The 26,861-nt window shown below is 36.5% G+C and overlaps 1 long non-coding RNA gene across 4 annotated transcripts in view; it reads left to right on the top strand.

Moving 5' to 3' along the window:
* Positions 1-26,861, top strand: part of LOC147356952 (uncharacterized) — a 785,341-nt gene that overhangs the window by 754,026 nt on the left and 4,454 nt on the right. For 3 of the 4 annotated variants that reach the window (XR_015143673.1, XR_015143675.1, XR_015143671.1), the window contains one exon: positions 16,723-17,586. The exons of the other annotated variant lie outside the window; for it this stretch is intronic. This is a non-coding gene — a long non-coding RNA (uncharacterized LOC147356952). Of the gene's footprint in view, positions 1-16,722; positions 17,587-26,861 lie in introns of those variants that run through there. 4 annotated transcript variants of the gene reach the window in all.

Below are 26,861 nucleotides of genomic sequence, written 5' to 3'. Positions count from 1 at the left end.
ATTCCTGTTTTCAGTTCTTTTGTGTATATAGCGAGTATCATAAGTAAGTGTATAATATTTTGTGGAACTGCTCTGTTGTTTTCCACAGCAGTTGTATCATTTCCCATCCCCACCATCAGTGTACAATGATTCCAATTTCTTTACATTCTAACCAACATTTGTATTATTTATTTATTTGGTAATAGCTATCCTAAATACTTCCCTGTTGGCTTAGCTGGTAAAGAATCTGCCTGCAATACAAGAGACTTGGGTTTGATCCCTGGGTTAAGAAGATCCCCTGGACTCACTCCAGTTTTCTTGCCTGGGAAATCCCATGGACAGGGAAGTCTGACAGGCTACAGTCCATGGGGTCGCAAGAATCAGACACAACCAAAGCAACTTAACAAAATCATGATGTGGTGTCTTATTGTGGTTGTGATTTGCATTTCCCTAATTATTTGTGATGTTGCTCTTCTTCTATTTGCTTATTGACCCTTTGAATATCCTATTTGCAGAAATGTTTGTTCATATCCTTTGTTCATGTTTTAATCAAGTTGTCATTTTTATTGTTTTTGCTAAGTTGTGTGAATTCTTTTAAAAGAAGATAATAATCCCCATCTGGCATATAATTTGCAAATATTAGTTTCCTTCTGTGGATTGTCCTTTCACTTGTTTAATACGGTGCTTAGTGTTTTTAAAATTCTATTGTAAATGGTAACTTTAAAATTTCATTTTATAAATGTTTTTGATTGCAGTCTTGTGTTGCTTTTGTCCACTGCACCAAAACAGTTGCTATGTGTATTGTTCAGATTTATTAATTTTTAGAGTGGAAGGACTCATCTTATATCTTTATTCTTTATGACCAGAGGAGAAAGTTTAGAGATAATGACATGGTTTTTAAATTCATATAGTTATCATTCTTTCTGTCCTACTCTGAATTCAAAATGTGGGCCAAAATATTTCTATCTATACAATTTATTCTCAACACAAACATATCTAAGGCAAATGAAGCACCATGCTTCTCTGATGGGTTTATGGTGACTTAATTGTTTAAGAAAGGCTTCACTGCTATTCACATTTCAATTTTTATATTTGTCTAAAGTCCTGAAAGCAGGAGCAGGAGGCCTTGAAATAATGAACTTCAAGTTTCAGAGCCCCTCCCTTGAAATTCCTATGATTGCTTGGAGTTACTGTTAGTTGTAGACTCTTCTAGGAGAGGAAATGAAGACAGATTGCAAGCAAGAAGCGTTTCTATGTAAGCAGTTCTGGTAAACTGCCTAAAGCAATTTCACAAGAAATGGACCTTGAACTCCAATGTTCCAGTAATTATTTATGACCTCCTTTCTTATTGTAAATAAATATTTACTTCCATGCCTAACTTTATATTTATAATTATGTGTTTCCTTAAAGCAGGCTCCTTATCTTTTATAAGTTTCCATCTCCTTAATATCATAATTTGTCTTGGCCATTGGAGAAATACTCAGTTGTGAAAATGAATTAAATGAGAAATATGCCATGATTTTTGAATGTTGGAGAAGGATAATTTAAACAAGGAAGGCAAAATAGAAGACTTGACACAGTACCTCAACAAAAGACTTTTTTCTAGGCAGGACATATTTAGTATTTATAAAATTTGAGATATGAAAAATAAATCTTTTTGAACAGCCTTACTTATTTACCCTTACAAAATCTTCAGGTATCTGGAACATGTGTGTGTCCCAGTTTGAGGATTGCAATCCTGGGCAACTTTATTGGTGGTAAATAATCCTTTCAATGTAATTACTTGAATTTGTTGTTGTTCAATTTCTCAGTCATATCCAACTCTTTGAGACTCCATGAACTGCAGCACTCCAGGCTTCCCTGTCCATCACTAACTCCCAGAGCTGGCTCAAGCTCATGTCCATTAAGTCAGTGATGCCATCCAACCATCTCATCCTCTGTTATCACCTTCTCCTCCTGCCTTCAATCTTTCCCAGCGTCAGGGTCTTTTCTAAGGAGTTGGCTCTTCACATCAGGTGGCCAAAATATTGGAGCTTCATCTTCAGCGTCAGTCCTTCCAATGAATATTCAGGATAGATTTCCTTTAGGATTTACTGATTTGATCTCCATATAGTTCAAGGGACTCTTCAGAGTCTTCTCCAACAACACAGTCAAAGCATCAATTCTTCGACCCTCAGCCTTCTTTATGGTACAACTCTTACATCCATACATGACTATCGGAACTGCCATAGCTTTGACTAAATGGACCTTTGTTGGCAAAGTAATGTCTCTGCTTTTTAACGTGCTGTCTAGGTTTGTCAGTTTTTCTTCCAAAGAGCAAGCATCTTTTAATCTCATGGCTGCAGTTGCCATCTGCAGTGATTTTGGAGTCCACAAAAATAAAGTCTGTCACTGTTTCCATTTTGTCCCCATCTATTTGCCATGAATCATTTGAATGGTTTAATCATTTAATGAGGCTGAGATTGTGTAATTCAGATTGGGACTTAAACCCACGGTCTTTTAACTGAGATCACAAACTTGGTGTGATCACACACTTGGCTCAGGTTCTTGATATCTCATCACTGAAGGAATTCAGTGAGAGACAAAGTGATAGGTAAGAAGTGGATTAATTTATAGAGAAACACTCCACAGAATGAGTGTGGGCCATCTTTGAAGGCAAGAGAGACTCCAGGATATGGAGTTGTCAGTTTTTAAATGGGTGGGTGATTTCATAGGCTAATGAGTGGGAGGAGTATTCTAGCTATTTTGGGGAAGTTGGTATTTCCAGGAATTGGGCCACCCACCATCCATTTTTTGACCTTTATGGTTGGCCTTGGAATTTTCATGGCACTGTGGGTGTGTCGTTTAGCTTGCTAATATGTTGCAATGAATGTATACTGAGGCTCAAGGTCTGGTGGAAGTCAACTTGTCCCATCTTGGATCTACTATACTTGATTCCAATCAGTTTATGCCATGTCTCAGGTTATGTCATTATTTTAAAGGTGTGCCCTACCCCCTTCCCTCTTGTTTCATTACTGTGTTATACCTGTGCACATCGTCACCCTGCTTATTTAACTTATATGCAGAGTACATCATGAGAAATGCTGGGTTGGATGAAGCACAAGCTGGAATCAAGATTGCCAGAAGAAATATCAATAACCTCTGATATGCAGATGATACCACCCTTATGGCAGAAAGTGAAGAAGAACTAAAGAGCCTCTTGATGAAAGTGAAAGAGGAGAGTGAAAAAGTTGGCTTAAAGCTCAACATTCAGAAAACAAAGATCATGGCAACTGGTTCCGTCACTTCATGGCAAATAGATGGGGAAATAGTGGCTGACTTTATTTTGGGGGGCTCCAAAATCACTGCAGATGGTGACCGCAGCCATGAAATTAAAAGATGCTTACTCCTTGGAAGGAAAGTTATGGCCAACCTAGACAACATATTAAAAAGCAGAGACATTACTTTGTCAACAAAGGTCCATCTAGTCAAGGCTATGGTTTTTCCAGTAGTCATGTATGGATGTTAGAGTTGGACTATAAGGAAAGCTGAGCACCGAAGAATTGATGCTTTTGAACTGTGGTGTATGGGAAGACTCTTGATATTCCCTTGGACTGCCAGGAGATCCAACCAGTCCATCCTAAAGGAAAACAGTCCTGAATATTCATTGGAAAGACTGATGTTGAAGCTGAAACTCCAATACTTTGGCCACCTGATTTGAAGAACTGACTGATTTGAAAAAACCCTGATGCTGGGAAAGACTGAAGGTGGGAGGAGAAGGGGATGACAGAGAATGAGATGGTTGGATGGCATCACTGACTCAATGGACACAAGTTTGAGTAAACTCCAGGAGTTTGTGATGGACACGGAGGCCTGATATGCTACAGTCCATGGGGTTGCAGAGAGTTGTACAATTTAGATACTGCTTTTTTATTTTGTCATATAGAATCTGATTTGTGGTCATCAATTCAAAGTAATTTTTCAATGACAAATATTTTGTTCTTTTGGGGGGGAAAGACAGATACCTGTTCTGTCTTTATGCCTATTTGTGTGTGGTGTGTGCTTAGTTGCTCAGTTGTGTCTGACTCTTGCAACTCCATAGACTGTAGCCTGCCAGGCTCCTCTGTCCATGGAATTCTCCAGGCAATACTAGAGTGAGTTGCCATTTCCTTTTTCAGGGGATCTTCCTGACGCAGGTATCAAACCCAGGCAGACTCTTTATTGACTGAGCTATGAGAGAAGGCCTTATACCTCTTTATATTTCCTTTGTTTCTCAATGAACAATAGTTAGTATGTTGCAAGCAGCAAAACACTCACCATAAAGTGAAGCTAGCTGGGGGTTGTAACTGACATCTATCTATTACTGTGTGACATTCGAACAAACACATTCCTCAGGTCTCTGTTTCCAGCAGAAGTTACCAGTGTTACTTTGAGCTGGCCACTATTAACTTAAACTATACACTTTTAACTAAGAAAGAAGCCTCCTTTTCTCTCTTCGGGGTTTTTACATTTTTATACATGCATGTGAATTAGATGTAAATAATACCTCAAAGTACATGCACTTACTTGCCCCAACTCTTCCCAGTTTCAAACCTTATTTTAGACACACAATCACTTTTAACTCTCTTCTGTTTGTTTAAACTACTAGCTCTGTAATATGGAGTTTTAGATGTTTCTAACCATTACTCTGGCACTAATAAGTTTGCTTCTTACGTTTTGTTTCCCTCCATTGCATGCCCATTGATTTTAGTCACTCAGCGAAATCACTTACAGCTAATTTACTTTCCTGTCTTCCAAACGTTTTTTACTAACACTCTTTATAGTTGTCCACTTTTCCTTCATTTTGATTCTGTATTTTTATACTTTATCCCATTCTTTTTGCTACCATTTTATGTGTTTCAGTAGAGAATTGATTTACTATTTATGTTGACCACAGGATTTTTACACAAGGACTTCTCAATTACACAAGGTCACTGAGTTCATTCTATTTACTCCTACATAAAAGCATTAAGTGCAGAAACTGACATTAAAAGATGTTTGATAAATGTAAGTCTCCTTTTCTCCTTCCTTCCTCATCTTACTGGAGATGTAAGTACTCTATTAGGTTTGATGAAGCATCTAGTAATGGGGGCTGCATTCATGGATGGGCTCCTTTCCTGACATGCACAACTTAATGAGTTAACATAAAACACAAACCGTTTTCTCTGGAATTTAGGTGATTACAGGAAAGACATACATAGCTGATGTTTACTTTCCTTGCTTTAGATCATCTATAATAAAGCCCTTGTGTCAGTTCACATAAATACTTTCTAATATAGTATCTCATTTTTGGATTGAAATCATAATATCCTATATATTTTCTAACCAAATTATTTCTGTGTGTGACATAAGTGTATAACATTTTTATAATAGGATGATAACATGTCAAGAGAGCCTAATGTATTGATGTTTGAAATTTTCTGGAAAGCCTCATAAATATTGTGACTCAAATGTACACTTAAAAGCTCATGAAGTTTTCACAGATCTAAATTCCGGTACCATCAATTTATTTTTTCCTCAGTAACAAGGAATGAATTTTTATATATGTTTAAAACTTAGAGAAAAAACTAAGATTCACCTCCAAATTTTCAAAAACATGAATTGCTGCATATTTTGTTTGTCCACTTGGACAAAAGATTGGCCCAATTAAAATTATGTATTATAGGATTTCAGAAATAATAAAAATAAATGTGATTTATCAAGTAGTATTCTTTGAAGAATTACTTAAATTTACATGGTACTCATAACTGAAACTTCAACTATGCTTGTATCTTGTTTTATAATCTAATTTCTATGAATTGAATATAGAAGCTAGAAAGAAGGTTAAAATATGAAAATCTTATAATGTAAGAGGAATAATCCTTATATAATAATGACCTTCAAGGAAGGGTACAGTATAGGACTATTCCCAATGTTTTGTGGTTTGAAGTTATTTACTATGTTTGTGTTTTAGTTTTGATTCAGGCATAGTTTTTAGGTCAAAGCTTTTATCAGGTATCCATGATTCAAAGGATTTCAGGAGATGGGTAAATCTATTGACTTTATATGTAAAAAAAAAAAAAAAAAACTATACATATTAGAGTTTCTGTGTGCTTTAAGATTCTCAGCAAACTCTGTAAAATTACTTTTTAAGAATTGCTGCAAGCAATACACTTTAAATAATCACTTGATGCTTTTATATCATTTACCAATATGATTTTTTGCAGTTTTAAACTTTAATTTTTACTTTATATTGAAGCACAGTCGATTTACAATGTTGTGTTTGGTTGAGGTGTACAGCAAAGTGATCAGAATAATTTTATTAATAGTAGTCACTGTTAGACATCCTACTTCCAGTAAAAATGTTTTTGAAAATTAAAAGTCAAATATTTTTGCCTTTTGCAAAATTCTTATCTATTTGAACTTTGCGTATGAGCTTTTTCTATAATATTTAAATTTTAAAGGTTAAGAACAAATACAGGAACAAAAATCAAGTAATATAGCAGTGTTTGAAAGAGATTCTCCCCACTGCTACGAAAGACAACTGAAATTCTCAAAAAAGAAAATAAGATGAATAGTATCATCTGAAAATTAATACCAGTAAGCCATTATAACTTTACCAGACTTTTCTTGCAAGTAACAGAACTTATCTAGTTACCATTGCCATATATTTCCAGTTAATGTTAAAAAAAGAAAGAAAGAAAGAAAAACTAGGAAACTAGAAGAGGTATTTATTTGATTTCTAGGTTTTAAAGTTCTCATAGTGAAAAGTTACATCTTTACCTCATGTGAGAGAAAAAGGGGGTGGATGTGCTTAAACAAGTGGGAAGGATTCTAAAATAATACATTATTAGTGGAGATTGAGAATGTCTTTGAAAAGGAAAACCATTTCATTCTGTAAATAGTTGCAGGGTTGTCACATATGCAAGCTCACCATTGTGTAACTAGCAGAATGAAACAGAATGTGGTGGGAAGAACTTGTCATGGATGAATACAGAAAGTTCCTACTTGTCATGTTGTAGTCAAATTCTGTTCACACCATCTCCACATATGACTTTAGGCAATTAATATGCATTCTGTAGCTTCCCCGGTGACTCAGATGTTTAAGAATCTGCCTGCAATGCAGGAGATCTGGTTTTGATCCCTGATTTGGAAAGATACCCTAGAGAAGCAAATGGATACCCACTCCAGGATTCTTGCCTGGAGAATCCCATGGACAGAGGAGCTGGGTGGGCTACAGTCCATGGAGTCACAGAGTCAGACATGAGTGAACGAATACCATTCTTACTTTCATGTTTTCTATAGGAAAGTCCCTGTTGGCTCAGTGGTAAAGAATCTGCCTGCAATATAGGAGACCTGGGTTCCATCCCTGGGTCAGGAAACTACCCTAAGAAGGAAATGGCAACCCAGTCCAGTATTCTTGCCTGGGAAATCCCATGGACAGAGGAGCCTGGCAGGCTACAGTCCACAGGGTCACAGGGTCAGACTCAACCTAGAGACTAAATCACCACCAATGCCATTCTGTGACCACAGACACATTGTTCATTTTCTACAGCTGTACAAAAATAGAACAATGTATACAAAGGATATCTGTACTTAGTGTAACTTGTTTCCTTACTGTTGTTTAATTGATCAGTAGTTCTTTGCTTTCAATTGCTACATAGTATTCTTGGAATAGTTGTTTAGTCATTAAGTCCTGTCTGACTCTTTTGTGACCCCATGGACTGTAGCCTGCCAGGCTCCTCTGTCTATGGCAAGAATAATAAATGGTTTGCCATTTCCTTCTCCAGGGGATCTTCCAGACCCAGGGATTGAACCTATGTCTCCTACATTGCAGGCAGGTTCTTTAACACTGAGCCACCAGAAAAGCCTTCCCTTGAATAGATAAACCATAAATTGTTTAGCCATTCACTGGTTAATGCACATTTGGATTGTTTCCAGACTTGGGCTACTGTTATTAAAACTATTATAAAAACTTTTGTGTGTAAGTTCTAATGTGTTCACAGGTTTTTATTTTTTTGTGTGTAAATAACCAGGAATGAAATTCATAGATCAATTATAAATTCATAAGATTTTTTCAAAACAATTTTATTATTTTGCACCTAGACAAGCAGTCCATATGTGTTCTAGTAACTTTTTGTCCTCACAAAACCTGATATTATTAGTGTTTTTAATGCTATCATTTTTGCATATGTGTCTTAATACTGCAGTGTTAATTTCCAGTTCCCTGAGTAATGATATGGAGAAGGCAATGGCACCCCACTCCAGTACTCTTGCCTGGAAAATCCCATGGATGGAGGAGCCTGGTGGGTTGCAGTCCATGGAGTCGCTAAGAGTTGAACACGACTGAGCCACTTCACTCTCACTTTTCACTTTCATGCATTGGAGAAGGCAATGGAAACCCACTCCAGTGTTCTTGCCTGGAGAATCTCAGGGACAGAGGAGCCTGGTAGGCTGCAGTCTATGGGGTCGCACAGAGTTGGACACGACTGAAGTGACTTAGCAGCAGCAGAGTAATGATACAGAGATTTCTGTATGTTTACTGGGCATTCACATATTTATACAATGTTTGTTCAAATCTTTTGTCTGGATTGTTTGTTTTATTATCATTTATTTCTAGGAGTTTATTATAAATTCTGTTTGCAAGCCTTTTGTGTGGTATATGTTCTGTGAACAGTTACTCACAGTCTTTGAAATGTCTTTGCATATTCTAAGTGGTGGTTCCAAAGAAGAGAAACTTTTTACAAGTTGTATATATTGTTCAGTTCAGTTCAGTCGCTCAGGCATGTCCAAATCTGCAAACCCATGAACCGCAGCATGACAGACCTCCTTGTCCATTATCAATTCCCAGGGTTCCCACAAACTCATGTCCATTGAGTCTGTGATGCCATCCAACCATCTCATCCTCTGTAATCCCTTTCTCCTCCTGCCCTCATATTCCCAGCATGAGGGTCTTTTCCAATGAGTCAGCTTTTTGCATCAAGTAGCCAAAGTATTGGAGTTTCAACTTCAACATCAGTCCTTCCAATGAACAACTCTTTGGATGTACTGGTTGGATCTCCTTGCAGTCCAAGGGACTCTCAAGAGTCTTCTCCAACACCACAGTTGAAAAGTATCAATTCTTCAGCACTCAGCTTTCTTTATAGTCCAACTCTCACATCCATATGTGACCACAGGAAAAATCATAGCCTTGACTAGACAGACCTTTGTTGGCAAAGTAATGTCTCTGCTTTCTAATATGCTGTTTAGGTTGGTCATAACTTTCCTTCCAAAGAGTAAGCATCTTTTAATGTCATGGCTGCAATCACCACCTGCAGTGATTTTGGAGCCCATAAAAATAAAGGCAGCCACTGTTTCTACTGTTTCCCCATCAATTTCCCATGAAGTGATGGGACCAGATGCCATGATCTTAGTTTTTTGAGTCTTGAGCTTTAAGCCAACATTTTCACTCCCCTCTTTCACTTTCATCAAGAGGCTCTTTACTTCTTCACATTCTGCCATAAGGGTGGTGTCATCTGCATATCTAAGGTTATTGATATTTCTCCCAGCAATCTTGATTCAAGCTTGTGCTTCCTCCAGACCAGCATTTCTTATGATGTATTCTGCATATAAGTTAAATAAGCAGGGTAACAATATACAGCCTTGAGGTACTCCTTTACCTATTTGGAACCAGTCTGTTGTTCCATGTCCAGTTCTAACTGTTTTTTCCTGATATGCATACAGATTTCTCAAGAGGCAGGTCAGGTGGTCTGGTATTCCCATCTTTTAAAGAATTTTCCACCATTTATTGTGATCCACACAGTCAAACGCTTTGTCATAGTCAATAAAACAGAAATAGATGTTTTTTCTGGAACTCTCTTGCTTTTTCCATGATCCAGCGGATATTGGTAATTTTATCTTTGGTTCCTCTGTCTTTTCTAAAACCAGCTTGAACATCTGGAAGTTTGCAGTTCATGTACTCCTGAAGCCTGGCTATTTTGAGCATTACTTTACTAGCATGTGAGATGAGGGCAATTGTGTGGTAGTTTGAGCATTCTTTGGGATTGCCTTTCTTTGGGATTGAAATGAAAACTGACCTTTTCCAGTCCTGTGGCCACTCCTGAGTTTTCCAAATTTGCTGGTATATTGTGTGCAGCACTTTCACAACATCATCTTTCAGATTTGAAATAGCTCAACTGGAATTCCATCACCTCCACTAGCTTTGTTCATAGTGATGCTTCCTGTGGTCCACTTGGCTTCACATTCCAGGATGTCTGGCTCTAGGTGAGTGATCACACCATTGTGATTATCTGGGTCTTGAATATCTTTTCTGTACAGTTCTTCTGTGTAATCTTGCCACCTCTTCTTGATATCTTCCTCTTCTGTTAGGTCCATACCATTTGTGTCCTTTATTGAGTCCATCTTTGCATGGAATGTTCCCTTGGTATCTCTAATTTTCTTGAAGAGATCTCTAGTCTTTCCTTCTATTGTTTTCCTCTATTTCTTTGCATTGATCACTGAGGAAGGCTTTCTTATCTCTCCTTGCTATTCTCTGGAACTCTGCATTCAAATGGGAATATCTTTCCTTTTCTCCTTTGCTTTCTACTTCTCTTCTTTTTACAACTATTTGTAAGGACTCCTCAAATAGCCATTTTGCTTTTTTTACATTTCTTTTTCTTGGGGATGATCTTGATTCTTGTCTCCTGTACAATGTCACAAATCTCTGTGCATAGTTCATCAGACACTCTGTCTACCAGATTTAGTCCCTTAAATCTATTTCTCACTTCCACTACATAGTCATAAGGAATTTGATTTAGGTCAAACCAGAATTGTCTAGTGGTTTTCCCCACTTTCTTCAATTTAAGTCTGAATTTGGCAATAAAGAGTTCATGATCTGAGACACAGTCAGCTCCCAGTCTTATTTATGCTGACTGTATAGAGCTTCTTCATCTTTGGCTGCAAAGAATATAATCAATCTGATTTCGGTGTTGACCATCTGGTGATGTCCATGTGTATAGTCTTCTCTTGTGTTGTTGGAAGAAGGTGTTTGCTATGACCAGTGTGTTCCCTTGGCAGAATTCTATTAGCCTTTGCCCTGCTTCGTTCTGTATTCCATAGCCAAATTTGCCTGTGAGATGAGTGCAATTGTGTGGTAGTTTGAGCATTCTTTGGCATTGCCTTTCTTTGGGATTGGAATGAAAACTGACCTTTTCCAGTCTGGTGGCCCCTGCTGAGTTTTCCAAATTTGCTGGCATATTGAGTGCAGCACTCTCACAGCATCATTGTTTAGGGTTTGAAATAGCTCAACTGGAATTGCATCACCTCCACTAGCTTTGTCCATAGTGATGCTTCCTAAGGCCTACTTGACTTTGCATTCCATGATGTCTGGCTCAAGGTGAGTGACCCCACCTCATGATTGTCCAGATCATTAAGGTTTTTAAGTTCTTAATATCTTCTGGTTCTGTTAGGTCCTTGCCATTTCTGTCCTTTATTGTGTCCATCTTTATGTGAAATGTTCCCTAGGTATCTCTAATTTTCTTGTAGAGATCTCAGTCCTTGCCATTCTACTGTTTTCCTCTATTTCTTTGCATAGATCCTTTAGGAAGTCTTTCTAATCTCTCATTGATGTTCTTTGGAACACTGCGTTCAGATGGGTTTATCTTTACTTTTCCCCTTGAGTTTTTCTTCTCTTTTTTTCTCAGCTATTTGTAAGGCCTCCTCAGAGAACAATTTTCCTTCTTACATTTCTTTTTCTTTTCAACATTTTTGGTCACTGCCTCCTGTACAATGTTACAAATCTCCATCCATAGTTCTGGGACTGTGTCTATCAGATCTAATCCCTTGAATCTGTTTGTCACTTCCACTATATAATAAAGCAATTTGAGTTAGGTCATACCTGAATGACCTAGTTGTTTTCCCTACTTCCTTCCATTTAAGTCTGAATTTTGCATAAGGAGCTGATGATCTGAGCCACAGTCAGCTCCAGGTCTTGTTTTTGCTGACTATAAAGAGCTTCTTCATCTTCAGATCAAAGAAAGTATTCAGTCTGATTTCAGTATTGAACATTTGGTGATATCTGTGTAGAGCGGCCTTTTGTGTTTTTGGAAGAGGCTGTTTTCCATGACTAGTGCATTCTCTTGGCAAATTCTCTTAGCCTTTGGCCTTTTTCAATTTTACTCCAGTGCCAAACTTGCCTGTTACTCCAGGTATCTCTTGACTTCCTACTTTTGCATCAGTTCAGTCACTCTGTTGTGTCTGACTCTTTGCAATCCCATGGACTGAAGCATGCCAGCCCTCCCTGTCCATTACTAACTCCTGGAGTTTACTCAAACTTATGTCTATTCAGTCGTTGATACCATCCAACCATCTCATCCTCTGTCATCGCCTTCTCCTCCTGCCTTAAATCTTTCCCAGCATCAGGGTTTTTTCAAGTGAGTCAGCTCTTCCTATCAGGAAGCCAAAGTATTGGAGTTTCAGCCTCAGCCATCAGTCCTTCCAATGAACATTCAGAACTGATTTCTTCTAGGATGGACTGGTTAGATCTCCTTGCAGTCCAAGAGACTCTCAAGAGTCTTCTCAACATCACAGTTCAAAAGGATCAATTCTTCAGCACTCAGCTTTCTTTATAGTCCAACATTTTTTTGTTGTATTGCTATTTAGATTCAAGTTCAAAATCAACTTTGTGGTTAGTGTTTACACTTGAATTGTGTCTGCTTTTGTGCCAGGTATAGCTGCTGCTGCTGCTAAGTCGCTTCAGTCGTGTCCGACTCTGTGCGACCCCATAGACAGCAGCCCACCAGGCCCTGCCGTCCCTGGGATTCTCCAGGCAAGAACACTGGAGTGGGTTGTCATTTCCTTCTCCAATGCATGAAAGTGAAAAGTGAAAGTGAAGTCACTCAGTCGTGTCCCAGTCTTAGCGACCCTATGGACTGCAGCCTACCAGGCTCCTCCATCCATGGGATTTTCCAGGCAAGAGTACTGGAGTGGGTTGTCTAATTTAGGGCTTATAGTTATTTGAAATAAACCATTTTCCCTAACTTACAAGTAGGGAAACGAAAGTTAAGGGAAATTATATTTTTTGCATATTATTATAATTTTGTTACAGAGACATGATTAAAATCTAGATTTTATTTCCATGTCTAATTATTTTTTCCATTATATATATTTTTTGCCATTCCAATGCATTTTTTCCATACCCCTTATAGTGTGCTCACTACATTATATTGCCAACTTTTGCTTACCTATTGGCCTCTCTCATTAGTATCAGTTATTCAGTGAGAGGTTGCTATTTTTATCTGACTGCTCAATATGTAAGTGGGGGCTCTTCAGTTATTATAAGTCAAACATTTGTGGTAGAAAGACCATGTGAAATTGATTTGTGATCAAAGAAATTTCACATTTTCACTTCATTCAAGTGCATAGGTATTTGCAAGAAAAAATATCAAACTGTATGTACTTTCCTGGCTTGCATTTAAATCTCACATAACACATTTTGAGCTATTTGCAACAGGACCAAGAATGAAATCCTGTAGAAGTAACAAACCACAAAACAAATTCCACAAAATTTCATGGTTGAATCCTTGTTGTCATATTACTCTGTTTTGGTGATAATTCCTATCATCCTTTCTGATGGAATGTTAATTGGGTGAATGGATTTCTTTTGTTCACCACTAACTTATTTATCTTTAACAATGCAGTATATTGATCTATTGTCTAGTCTTACATAGATTGGATTCTAAGTGCTAAAAACATATTAAGTCTGTGTTGCACACTGTTAGTTAAGACTTGACTTAGAATAGATTTAATTAAAAACCCAGCAGTTTGACATCTTGGAAAAGCACTATTATCAAATAGTAACTTGGAAAATATACAGACATATTTAATAAAAAATATCCTGGAGAATGAAATGGCAAATCACTCCAGAATTCTTGCCTGGAGAATCCCATGGACATAGGAACCTGGCAGGCTACAGTTCATGGGATTGCAAGAGTCAGACACAACTTAGCGCTATCTTTCTTTTTTCTATATTATATATGATAGTCCTAAATATATTTAAAAGCTTATTAATGCACAGACCCTTACAATAAATATATTAAGCATTATACTTTTTTTTGAAGATTACTTTTTCTTATGTTTCTGTTTCCTTAATTTAACAGTTGTAGTGACACAAAATAGACTGCATGAATCATAATCTGCACATTGTTGAAGGCTACATTTTGATAAGTTTACGTACACACACACATACATACTCTGAAACAGTGAATATATTCTTCACACCAGAAGTTTCCTTTCATCCTTTCAGATTCTACTTTTCACCCGACCAAGAGATCCCCTGATCTTTTTTCTTATTATCAATTAGTCAGAATTTTCTGTTGTTGTCGTTCATTTGCTGTGTCTGACTCTTTGTGACCCCATGGACTGCAGCACCCCAGCTTTCCCTGTCCTTCACCATCTCCTGGAGTTTTCTCGAACTCGTGTCCATTGAGTCGGTGATGCCACCCTATCGTCTCATCTCTGTTACCCTCTTCTGTAATGTCGAAATAAACATGATATGAAAATATTCAGATTGCTGTTAGAGACCTAGAAAAATATCAGAAATTGTACCTAATGATTATAAAGTTTTAGCCATTTTGCTACATTTGAAAATAAAATCTTAGCCAATGGCATGAATCACTTTGTATTTTATTACAAAATGTGGCACTTTTATTTCAGTTACTCTTTTATATTGACTCTTCATCCACTGCCCCAAAGCCAACTGTCCTAGATATTAAATATACATTGTGGAATTTATTGTTATTACCTTTTATTCTGCCATTCTATTTATTAATAATGAGCAATTCTTTGTCTCTGATGATATAGATTTGACAGGACATTACATCAATATGGAACAGATTTTTTTTTTTTAACAATGTTCAGCCTTTAAATGGGTTGTGTTAATTGCTTTATGATGAACCTAGCATCTGCTTTGCAAAAAGGATGTCATTTTACTGATAACTTCAGTTGAAAAACTAATTGCAGGAATATAAACATGTACTACAGAACACTTGTGAATTTTTTAAATTTAGTTTTCTGAGAAAGTTCAGATTCTTTTAGATCGTCTTTTCCCAATCAATACATTCATACAAGATTTTGTTCTTTTTTTTTTTTTTTAAGAAATCTTTTGTAATGGAAATCTTATGAACTGTATTAGAGTAAAAATTGAAAACCTTAAGGGAGATTGAGCTTTGTGGTTCTCCTGAGAATATGCATTGTTTGTAGACATCTCTTTCACATAAATTATCCCTGTACAACTTTGAGCATCAATCTGGGTTGAGACTTAAGTTACAGGGGATTGACAAATATTAAAAGTGATGATGTGAGGAGAGCTGGCAAACTAATGTCTCAGTGGTGACCAAGAGAGACAAATTCATTTCATCTGTCACAAAAAATTACCTGAAAAATCTTAGGCTGCCTCATAAGACATTGTATTGCTTAGCAGTTTTAAAAAGAATAAAAGTATAAAATTTCCTCTTCAAATTCTGTTTTATAAAAATTTTTATTATAAAATATAAAGTGGTTAGTGTTTAAATACCAAAAAAAGGGCAAAAATTAACCTAGTAGACTTTAGGCAACCAAAAAAAAAGTAAAATCTACCCAGAGATAATAGAGTTATCTCTGTAAGAATTGTTGGTTTTGAAGAGTCCCTAAAGGTAATAAGGCTACGCACTCCAGTATTCTGGCCTGGAGAATTCCATGGACTAAGTCCATGGGGTTGCAAAGAGTCAGACACAACTGATCGACTTTCATTCACTTCACTAAAGGTAATAAGTACTTCTCTGTTGTTTTATTATTGAAATTCCCATAACAAAAGCTAGTTTAAAATGTACATCATATAATAATTATGTCATATATTAATGGGAAATTTTTTGAATGAGTATGAAAAATTGGTATCTAGGTTTTACAATAATGAATGAGCTGATTAATTCATGAAGAAAGTATATTAGTCAATTTTCACTTTTCTTTTTTGATTATATTCTTCCCCCGAAAATCACATTTACTTAAAGACTACAGAAAGAGTAGATTGTGGTTGTTTTCTTTTATTCCCCGTTGGGGTATAGTTGCTTTACGACGCTGTGGTAGCTTCTGCTGTACAGAAGTGAATCAGGTGTATCTATCCCCTCCTTCTTGTACTTCCTTCCCACCTACCATCACATCCATCTAGTAATCTTTGAAGAGCTTTAACTGCTCTTAAAGTATATATAAGAGTGATTCTGAAGTTCAATGTCCAGGGATGGTGGCTTGTTCCAGTTTCCTTTGTGGTTTTGATGCTCATTTATCATTTTAAGTTGGGCAGGTCCCTGTGCTTAACTGGGATTTTACAGTGTTTAAATGGTAGAAAATACGTGTTCAAGTGGCAGTTATTGTGTGTGGTTGGCTAAAAGCAGCTAGCTGGAACTTTTTCTTATTATCCCCCTTTAGCTAGTACTCAGAACTTAAAGACACAAAACTATGGGCAATGTAGGTGCCTCCTTCATAGCTATTTAAGTCACCCTAGCCATTTTCACAGAGTGAAAGAAAAAATAACAATTAAGATGCAATGATTCCAGTTAAATTCCCTTGAAGACTTATAATGTGATGATGTATGTAAGATTTACGACTTATTTTTCTCCTTGCTATTATAATGCTAAAATTCATTCATATGATCACATGCTGCTGTAACTTATTCATTATTAATTTTGTATAGTATTCCATTGTTTAATATCATTTAATGCACTTTTCTGTTCACAGATACTTGGGTTCGTTCAGGCTTTTGCTAACGTAAAGAACGAGAGTGCTGCTGTGTGTACATTTCTGTGCATGTTTCCTGGTGTGCATGTATGCGTTTCTTTTTAGTTTATAGCTGCAAGAGAAATCACTACATTGTATGGAAGGAGTATATTCAGTTTAATAAGAAAACACCAAAATGTTTCCCAAGATATGTTTAACAGTTTTTATTGATATGTTTATAGACACTAAGGATTCACTTTTTTTAGCAGAAGTTGTTATAACTAGACTTTAAAATTTTCCCATTTAATGGATACAAATTGGTACCTATTTTTAGTCTCAGTTTTATTTTTCTGGTCACCAGCAGGATTAAGTGTGATTTCACATGAGTATCAGCCATATTAATGTTATATAACTAAACACTTATGATCAATACTTTACCATACTATTCTCTAGGAAAATATAAAATAAATGAATAAAGTACTCTATGTGCCCCTCTAAGGCTGGCTATAAGTGTTAAGTTTGGATTTTTTCCAAGTGCAAGACATTCCAATACTCTGATAACAGGGATGGTGAGTAACAGAGAGACTGTCTATTTTATCTGAATGACTTGGATTTTTTAGCTTTATTTGTTCAATTATTTCTCCAATGTTTCTAGAATTTTCTTTTGTATTTATCATATGTACAATGTACTTATCCATACCTGATGCTTTTTATTCTGGGAAAAGCGTGTCTTTTCAAGCAATATTTATAATGCAATTCATCATTGTATTCTTTGTTTTTTAAAAATATCTGTTTGAATTTGTTTTATTATTGGAATTAACTTTTTCTTGGCTCATTGTGCCTACATTTTAGACCCCTTAGCACTTGTCAAATTCATAATAAAGATGATTGAGCTTAATAATTTTATTTTATTATTCTTCTTCACAAACTTAATAGTGGTGGTTTATTCCTTACCACATCAATTTAACTGTCCTACATTTTTTATTTTATAGATACATTCATAGAAACAGAAACTTAAGCTTTAACATTTTTTTAACCTATTAAGGTTTTCATATCTTGTGGGATTTGAACATCAGTGTATTCAATACCAGTGGTATTGAGGGTGTATGCTTTTGATGAGAGAGATTTTGTCAAATTTTTAATTAAAATATTGCTCTTCTCATGTTGGCAGGTGGTTAAGAGTAATGTGTAGATTTAAGGGATGAGGGATCAGGATTTTTTCTGCCACCAGAGATGCAAACTTTTGCAGGTGTCAGTGTAATTATGTCTGGGAATTAGGGGAGCTAGTTGGGTAACAATTAATGCATTAGTCACCGACTGATGTGTACAGACCTTTAAGGAAAAAACTATACTAGGTCAAGGATGTTTTAAGCATAAATCATAAAATTTTTTTTTCTTACAAACTAATCCACTATAACCTAAGTTGTACCACATAATTAAACTCAACATTTTTAACCAAATTTATTGATTCCTTTCTTAATTGGTGACATCCACACACCCAGCTTCCATTACTCCTAATACTCATGAAAATACATCAGACTGTGTAAAGACTTTCTGTAAGAGGAGGGATTATTTTTGCAGGAATCCAAGTCAGAGCTAGAATCACAGCAGTCTGGATCACGCAGTTAGGGGGCATGGGAATGGAACACAAGACAGCCTTTCAGAGGTTTCAAGGGAAGAGGGTGGTAGCAGGGCTGGGACGTGGGAGGAGAGAGGTGTAGAGATGGCACATCTATCACATCCTGTATAGTGTATCATTTCTTTTTTTGTGCCTGGAATAGTTAAGATCTATACTCTTAACAAACTTGATGATTATAATATTGTTGTCTATATACACTTTACTGTGTATATACACTTTGTCTATACACACTGTACTGTGTGTTAGACCTCTAGGGCTTACTTAGTTTGTACCCTCTCCAGTCTCTGTACCCACCCTCTAGTAACCATTTGCTCTCTGTTTTGTGAGTTTACCTTGTAAGATTCTACATATGTCATGTCATATAGTATTTGTGTTTCTCTGCGTGACTTATCTCACTTAGCATAATATCCTCAAGGTCTATCCATGTCGTTGCAAATAGCAGGGTTTCCTTATTTCTTATGGCTGTATAATAGATATACGTATATATCTTCAAAGAATATTTTACCCACATACTTATCTGAGAATGCACTTGAGAAAAGCATTGGGTTAGAGACCATGAGATGAGTAAGAGAGAAAACACTAGTCAGTGAAGTGGGACCTTCTTAAATATCTCTGTACTGCGCTATGCTGTGCTTAGTCCGACTCTTTGCGACCCCACGAACTGTAGCCTGCCAGGCTCCTCTGTCCATGAGATTTCGCAAGAAAGAATACTGGAGCAAGTTGCTATTTCCTTCTCCAGGGGAACTTCCTACCCTTAGGTCAAACCCACCTCTCCCATATCTCCTGAAGTGGTAGGTGGATTCTTTACCCCAGAGCCATACCATTTTTTAAACAACACAAACCCGGAGTTCTTCAGAATACCCAGTCACAAAATTCTATCGCTGGTGTGACCAATATGTTTACGTTCTCACATCTACAAAATGATTTACCTAATTTTTCTACTTCCTAGAAAAGTTTACATAGCATCAAGAATATTCCTAATCCTAGACATACATGACCCAAATGCTAAGTATTTGTTGTGAGCAGTAAGGTCTACAAATTATCTTGGAAGATATTTTATACCCTTCATGCACTGATAAGGGGTAGTATTGCCAGCAAATCAGATGTTCCCTTTGTGTGTGTAAGTGTGTGTGGCGGGGGGGGGGGGGGTGGTTTAAAGTTGAAATAACTTGACAGTTTTGAGTACATCAAAATAAACAATTTTCAGGGGCAGCCAACTGTATTTTAAATAACTCCATAAGCCTTTTTGGTGGGATATTTTTTCTCTTAATTTACATATGATAATTGTTTCAATTCCTTGTCCTTTGTATTGAACTGATGCTGGAAAATGCTTTTAAGTAAAAAACATGATCAAAACTCATCAGTCTGTTACATATCAATGAATCAAATCTTGTGGTAAAGTTTCAGGACATAAATAAAAAGCAAAAATTTCACTAAATTGTTTTCAGCAGGACCATTCCAAAATAACGTAGATTTCTGCTGAAATATAGCAATCTGTAAAGAGAAAACTATTTACATGGACAATTGCTTCACAGTGGGAATTTGGCGATGAAAATAAATGATTCCAGTAATTGCTTTATACACAAGAAAGTATATTTCCTAAGGTAACTTTAGCAAAATAAAGATCACATAACCTTGTGCCATGAAAAAAATAGAGCTTATTCAACATTGATTAAGGGAGTTTACAAGTGTGTAGTGAATTCATAATCCTTATTTTTGGTGGATTTTTATTCAGCACTTAAAATTATTAGACAATATCCTTGGGATTTTTTAGCTATAACTAAATACAAAAGTGGCATAAACTATAAACCTAGGTTTTCACATGATGTATATGTTGGCAGAGTCTACCTTATACTAACACTTAGTCGTCTCCTTAAGTCAAAGCAGTTTTCATATTCATAGAAATAACATCTGATTGATTGGTGCTTTCTAAAATTTTCATAGACTTACTAAAAAATAGACTCATAACTTTCAATATTAAAAAAAAGGTGTGGAAGCATGCTTTTTAATGCAAATACAGACCAATATTATGCAATTTATCTGAGAAACCATTGAAATGATCAGAAATACCCTTAATAGTTTTTTCAGCCAGAATGAAGATGTGATGTAAGAAACACAGAAATTGAACCAAGTGATGGGATAGTTCTTGACAAGAAGATTTAAGTGTAAAAATCCCAATAATGTTGAATCTTCATGTGAAATAATGTAGTTGGCGCCAGGTTTCTAGACCTAGCCTTGTGGGCCAAATGAGACACATGAATATGTTTTATATGATCTGAACAGTGTGTAACCAGGCTATTAAATGTTGAGTATAAAAAGGGAGATTTCACATCAAAATCATCTTTTGTAGCTGCTTTAAAAAACAGAAACTAGCCTCCCACTTACTAGGATATCAATCAGTTGAAATGCCAGAAGTAAAAGCTCAGTTCTGGCACTTTTTATGCGGCTCCTGTCATCCTTCAGGTAGATAATTTCACCTTCTAAACTTGCAATTATTCATTACATCTATTATTGTCTTTCCCTGTGAATGTGGAAACTATGGAGTAAAGACCTTTGTTTTGTTTATTGATATATCCCAAGAATCTCCAAGAGCATCTGGATCAAAGGAAGAACTTAATAAATGTTTGATGAATAGAAAATTTATTGGGTAATTCATTAAACAACTGACCAATCAAACAAGTTTGGCCTTCACTTATTGATTATTGCTTCCTTGACATTTAAGACCCCTGCTTAAGCCTTAGTGATCATTTTGTGAAGCAGAAGTTGAGGAGAGAAAGTGACAAGCAATAAATAAATATATATGATAATGAGGCAAAGAAAAATTTAGGTGGTCAATAGAGAAATGTTTCATAATGAAAGGACTCGATTTTATAAACAATAAGGAAAAGACTTACAACCATCTTTACTTCTGTGTTTTAAAGACAGCAATGTTAAAAAGTATGATTTTTCAGTTGGCATTAAACATTTGTAAATAGTGAGAATAACAACTACTAAATACAAAGTATGTGACTTTTCTTCATTAGAATTAGGAGTCAAATGTGATCATTTTAGTTGTTTATATATAACCTGAATTATTAAAAAATTATACTTCTGCAATTTTGAGCTTTTAAAAACAAAACCTTTGTAGTAATTCATTTCCATTCTTTGATAGATAAACAATGAGAAGATATACATGCCATGGATTGCATGTTTGTGTTCCCTGGACTCATATGTTGAAATCCTACCTCTCAAGGTGATGGTATTAGGAGATGGGGCCTTAGGAAGTGATTAGGTCACAGGGCTCCACCCTCATGACCAAAATTAGTTTCTTCATGGATAAAGCCCCAGAGAGCTCCCTAGTGCCTTCTGCCTTGTGAGGACACAGGAAGAAGTCTGCAACCCAGAGGAAGCCCCTACCTAGACCGTGCAAGCACCCTGAGCTCAGTTGTCTAGGCTTCAGAAGTGTGAAAAATAGGTTTCTATTGTTTATGTGCTGTGCTTAGTCACTCAGTCATGTCCAACTTTTTGCAACCCCATGGACTGTAGCCCACCATGCTCGTCTGTCCATGGGGATTCTCCTGGCAAGAATACTGGAGTGGATTGCCATGCTGTCCTCTAGGGGATCTTCCCAACCCAGGGATTGAACCCAGGTCTCCTGCATTGCAGGTGGATTCTTTACTGTCTGAGTCACCAGGAAAGTTTTGTTTTGTTTTGTTTTAATAAGATACCCTATAAAGCATTGGTCCCCAGGCTCCAGGATCTAATGCTTGATGATCTGAGGTAGAGATGATGTAATAACAATAGAAGTAAGTGCATGATAAATGTAATGCACTTGATCATTCTGAAACAATTCCCTGCCACCCCACCCTGGTCCATGGAAAATCTGTCTTCCATAAAACCAGTCCCTGGTGCCAAAAATGTTGGGGACCACTGCATCATAAAGGGTTAGTCAGTGGTATTTTGTTATAGCAGCTTGAAAGATGTAAGACAATAGACACTGAAAAAGGATTGCACAGTGGTCTTTGGGGTTTTCTTAACTTTCGGCAGGCACACTAAACCTGGTATGTGTTGTTAATTTGAGGGCAAAATGGCAGTTTGTGAAAACTCAGTGGTAGAAACTGTTGAACTTGGTTTCAAATATTTGATTTCCACCTCTTATGTGATAATAGAACCTTTGACTTTTATCTAGCATTTAATTTAAATAGATGAAACAGTTAAATGTAACAGGAGTTGAACAAGTAGAAATCATAGAAGAGGCTTGATAGATATTTTTTGACTCGCTGATTAGTATTAAGCACCACTGAAAAAATCGGAAAAGTTAGAAAGTACGAAAGAGTAACTATTTCTCTTTCAGTAAGAATAGTCAAAATAAATTGTTCAAAAATGTCTGTACACCATGGAGAAATTGAAAAGTTTGTCAAATATTTCAAAACTTAAAAAACTCTAAATAACATAATTTTTAAAAGAGGAACTTAAAAATTAAAAACTATAACTTGAGAATTAAAACTTACTTTATGTTCATTAATTTTCTTCATCAATTCATATAACTCCATACTATTTATTTTTAATGAGCTATGCAATGGTTCACTTCATATGTGAATTCATCATTAGCCTCTGCTAATGGCATTTTTCATCAAAAGATTAGTTTTCAGAAAATCAAATTATGACTTAATTAATGCACATTAAGAACAATAACAACAAACTCAAAATGAATGTGGTTATATATTATTTCTGAGCCATCATTTACAAAGCAACGCTGCTGATACTTCATATTAAGAAGACTGTTTTTCCTAGAATAGCTTACCGTATATTTTAAAAATTAAGTGTGAATTAAGAACTAATTTTTTTTTTCTTAGGAGTTTACAGTAATATATTTATTGAAAGACACCATGAAGGAGAAATTGAGATATTCTGTCAAGTTGGTTCCTAGTGATAAGCTGACTTATCAATGCCATATTTAGCCAGTCTTATGTAACAAGCAGGACGGCTCATGAAAAGTAGTACGCTCGTGAATAATAGTATATTTTTCTCATCACCATTATATTAACTGAATTCCCATTCCAATATCATATTTCAATATTCCTACAAACTCACCCTTCACTGTAGCCATGATGTATATACAGTGTCACATTGAGTGTGGTCACTGGATTATATCATGGTTTTCAGTATTTGCACTTTAGTCCTTAGTCTCTTGGCCTGCATTGCTGCCTCCTACTTTCTCAATGAGATTAGGCATACTTGTCTTTCAAGGGTGCTCAAACATCTTCTTGGAACTGCACTGTAAATATTTATTCAGGTTTTTCTAATCCAGGTATATTTTCCATAACAATTTTTGTGTTTAGTCATTTTTATAGTACTTTATGGTTCTTGACTTGTTGCTGATGTTCAGATGCTAAATTATGTCTGACTTTTTGTGACCCTATGAACTGCAGCACATCAGACTTGCCTGTCCTTCACTATCTCACAGAGTTTGCTCAAACCTATGTCCATTGTGTTGATGGTCCCATCCAACAGTCTCATCCTCTATCACCTCCTTCTCTTCCTGCCTTCAGTCTTTCACCGTATCAGGGTCTTTTCCAATGAGTCAGCTCTTCAGATCAGGTGGCCAAATTTATTGGAGCTTTAGCTTCAGCATCTGTCCTAATGAATATTCAAGGCTGATTTCCATTGGGCTTTCTTCCCATCTCATTTTGATGTGGGTATACAAGCGAAAACAAAAGAGGAAAGGAAAGAGATAAGCATCTGAATGAGGAGTTCCAAAGAATAGCAAGAAGAGATAAGAAAGCCTTACTCAGCAATCAATGCAAAGAAATAGAGGAAAACAACAGAATGGGAAAGACTAGAGATCTCTTCAGGAGAATTAGAGATACCAAGAAAAACATTTCATGCAAAGATGGGCTCAATAAAGGACAGAAATGGTATGGACCTGACATAAGCAGAAGAAATTAAGAAGAGGTGGTAAGAATACAAAGAAGAACAGTACAAAAAAAGATCTTCATGACCCAGATAATCATGATGGTGTGATCACTCACCTAGAGCCAAACATCCTGGAATGTGAAGCGAAGTGGGCCTTAGAAAGCATCACTACGAACAAAGCTAGTGGAGGTGATGGACTTCCAGTTGGGCTATTTAAAATCCTGAATGATGCTGTGCAAGTGCTGCAGTCAATATGCCAGCAAATTTAGGAAACTAAGCAGTGGCCGCAGGACTGGAAAAGGTCAGTTTTCATTCAAATCTCAAAGAAAGACAATGCCAAAGAATACTCAAAATACTGCAAAATTGCACTCATCTCACACTCTAGTGAAGTAATGCTCAAAATTCTCCAAATCAGGCTTCAGCAATACGTGAACTGTGAACTTCCAGATGTCCAAGCTGGTTTTAGAAAAGGCAGAGGAACCAGAGATCAATTTGCCAACATTTGCTGGATCATAGAAAAAGCAAGAGAGTTCCAGAAAACATCTATTTCTGCTTTATTGACTATGCCAAAGCCTTTGACTGTGTACCTCACAATAAACTGTGGAAAATTCTGAAAGAGATGGGAATACCAGACCACCTGACCTGCCTCTTGAGAAATCTGTATGCAGGTCAGGAAGCAACAGTTAGAACTGAACATGGAACAACAGACTGGTTCCAAATAGGAAAAAGAGTACGTCAAGGCTGTATATTGTCACCCTGCATATTTAACTTATATGCAGAGTACATCATGAGAAATGCTGGGCTGGAAGAAACACAAGCTAGAATCAAGATTTCCAGGAGAAATATCAATAACCTCAGATATGCAGATGACACCACCCTTATGGAAGAAATTGAAGAGGAATTAAAATTCCTTTTGATGAAAGTGAAAAAGGAGAGTGAAAAAGTTGGCTTAAAGCTCAACATTCAGAAAACAAAGATCATGGCATCTGGTCCCACCACTTCATGGTAAATAGATGGGGAAACAGTGGAAACAGTGTCAGACTTTATTTTTCTGAGCTCCAAAATCACTGCAGATGGTGATTGCAGCCATGAAATTAAAAGACGCTTACTCCTTGGAAGGAAAGTTATGACCAACCTAGATAGCATATTCAAAAGCAGAGATATTACTTTGCCAACGAAGGTTGGTCTAGTCAAGGCTATTGTTTTTCCAGTGGTCATGTATGGATGTGAGAGCTGGACTGTGAAGAAAGCTGAACGCTAAAGAATTGATGCTTTTGAACTGTGTTGTTGGAGAAGACTCTTGTGAGTCCTTGGACTGCAAGGAGATCCAACCAGTCCATTCTGAAGGAGATCAGCCCTGGGATTTCTTTGGAAGGAATAATGCTAAGGCTTAAACTCCAGTACTTTGGCCACCTCGTGCGAAGAATTGTCTCATGATTCTGATGCTGGGAGGGATTGGGGGCAGGAGGAGAAGAGGACGACAGAGGATGAGATGGCTGGATGGCATCACTGACTCTATGGCCGTGAGTCTGAGTGAACTCCGGGAGTTGGTAATGGACAGGGAGGCCTGGCGTGCTGTGATTCATGGGGTCGCAAAGAGTCAGACACGACTGAGCAACTGAACTCAACTGAACTGTTGATGGGCATTTAAATGATTTCAGGTCTTGGCTATTGAGAAAAGTCTGCATTAACATTGAGGTGCCTTTAACTTTTTGAATTATGGCTTTCTCCATATATATGCCCAGAGTGGGATTCCTGGATGATATGTTAATTCTATTTTTAGTTTCTTTCTTTTTTTTTTTTTTTAAGGAACCTTCCTAGTGTTCTCCACATCAGTTGTACCAATTCACATTCCTATCAGCAGAATAACAGAATTCCTTTTTCCCCACACCCTCTCCAGCATTTTTTCTTTGTAGACTTTTTAATGATGGCCATTCTGACATGTATGAAGTGATATCTCACTGTAGTTTTGATTTGTATTGCTCTACTAACAGTGATGCTGAAAATTTTTCATGTTCTTGTTACTTGTCTATTGGTATTATTTGAAGAACTGTCTGTTTGAGTCTTCTGCCCATTTTTTATTGGATTGTTTGTTTTTTTTTTTTGACATAGAGCAGCATGAGCTTCTTGTATATTTTTGAGATTAATCCTTCATTAGTCACTTCATTTGCAAATATTTTCTCCCATTCTGTGGGTTGGCTTTTCATTTTGTTTATAGTCTCCTTGCACAGCTTTGCTGTGCAAAAGCTTTTAATTTTAATTAGGCCCCATTTTTAAAAAAAATTTTCATTACTTTAAGAGGTGGATCATAAAAGATATTGCTGCAATTTATGTCAAACAGTGTTCTGCCTATGTTTTCCTCTCAAAGTTTTATAGTATCTGGCCTTGCCTTTAAGTTTAATCCATTTTGAGTTTATATTTGTGTATGATGTTAGAGAATGTTCTAATTTCATTCTTTTATATGAAACTGTCCAGTTTTCCAAGCACCACTTACTGAAGATTAATTAATTGTTCTTAGGTGTGTGGGTTTATCTCTGGGTCTGATCCTGTTCCATTGATTTATATTTCTATTCTTGTGCCAGTACCATACTCTTTTGATTACTTTAGTTTTGTAGTATAGACTAAA

The sequence above is a fragment of the Bos grunniens genome, chromosome 16, assembly GCF_055505025.1.
Source record: "Bos grunniens cultivar Pamir isolate PY7600 chromosome 16, Bosgru_T2T1.0, whole genome shotgun sequence".
Lineage (NCBI taxonomy): Eukaryota > Metazoa > Chordata > Mammalia > Artiodactyla > Bovidae > Bos > Bos grunniens.
This window is presented reverse-complemented; position numbering and strand designations above follow the sequence as displayed.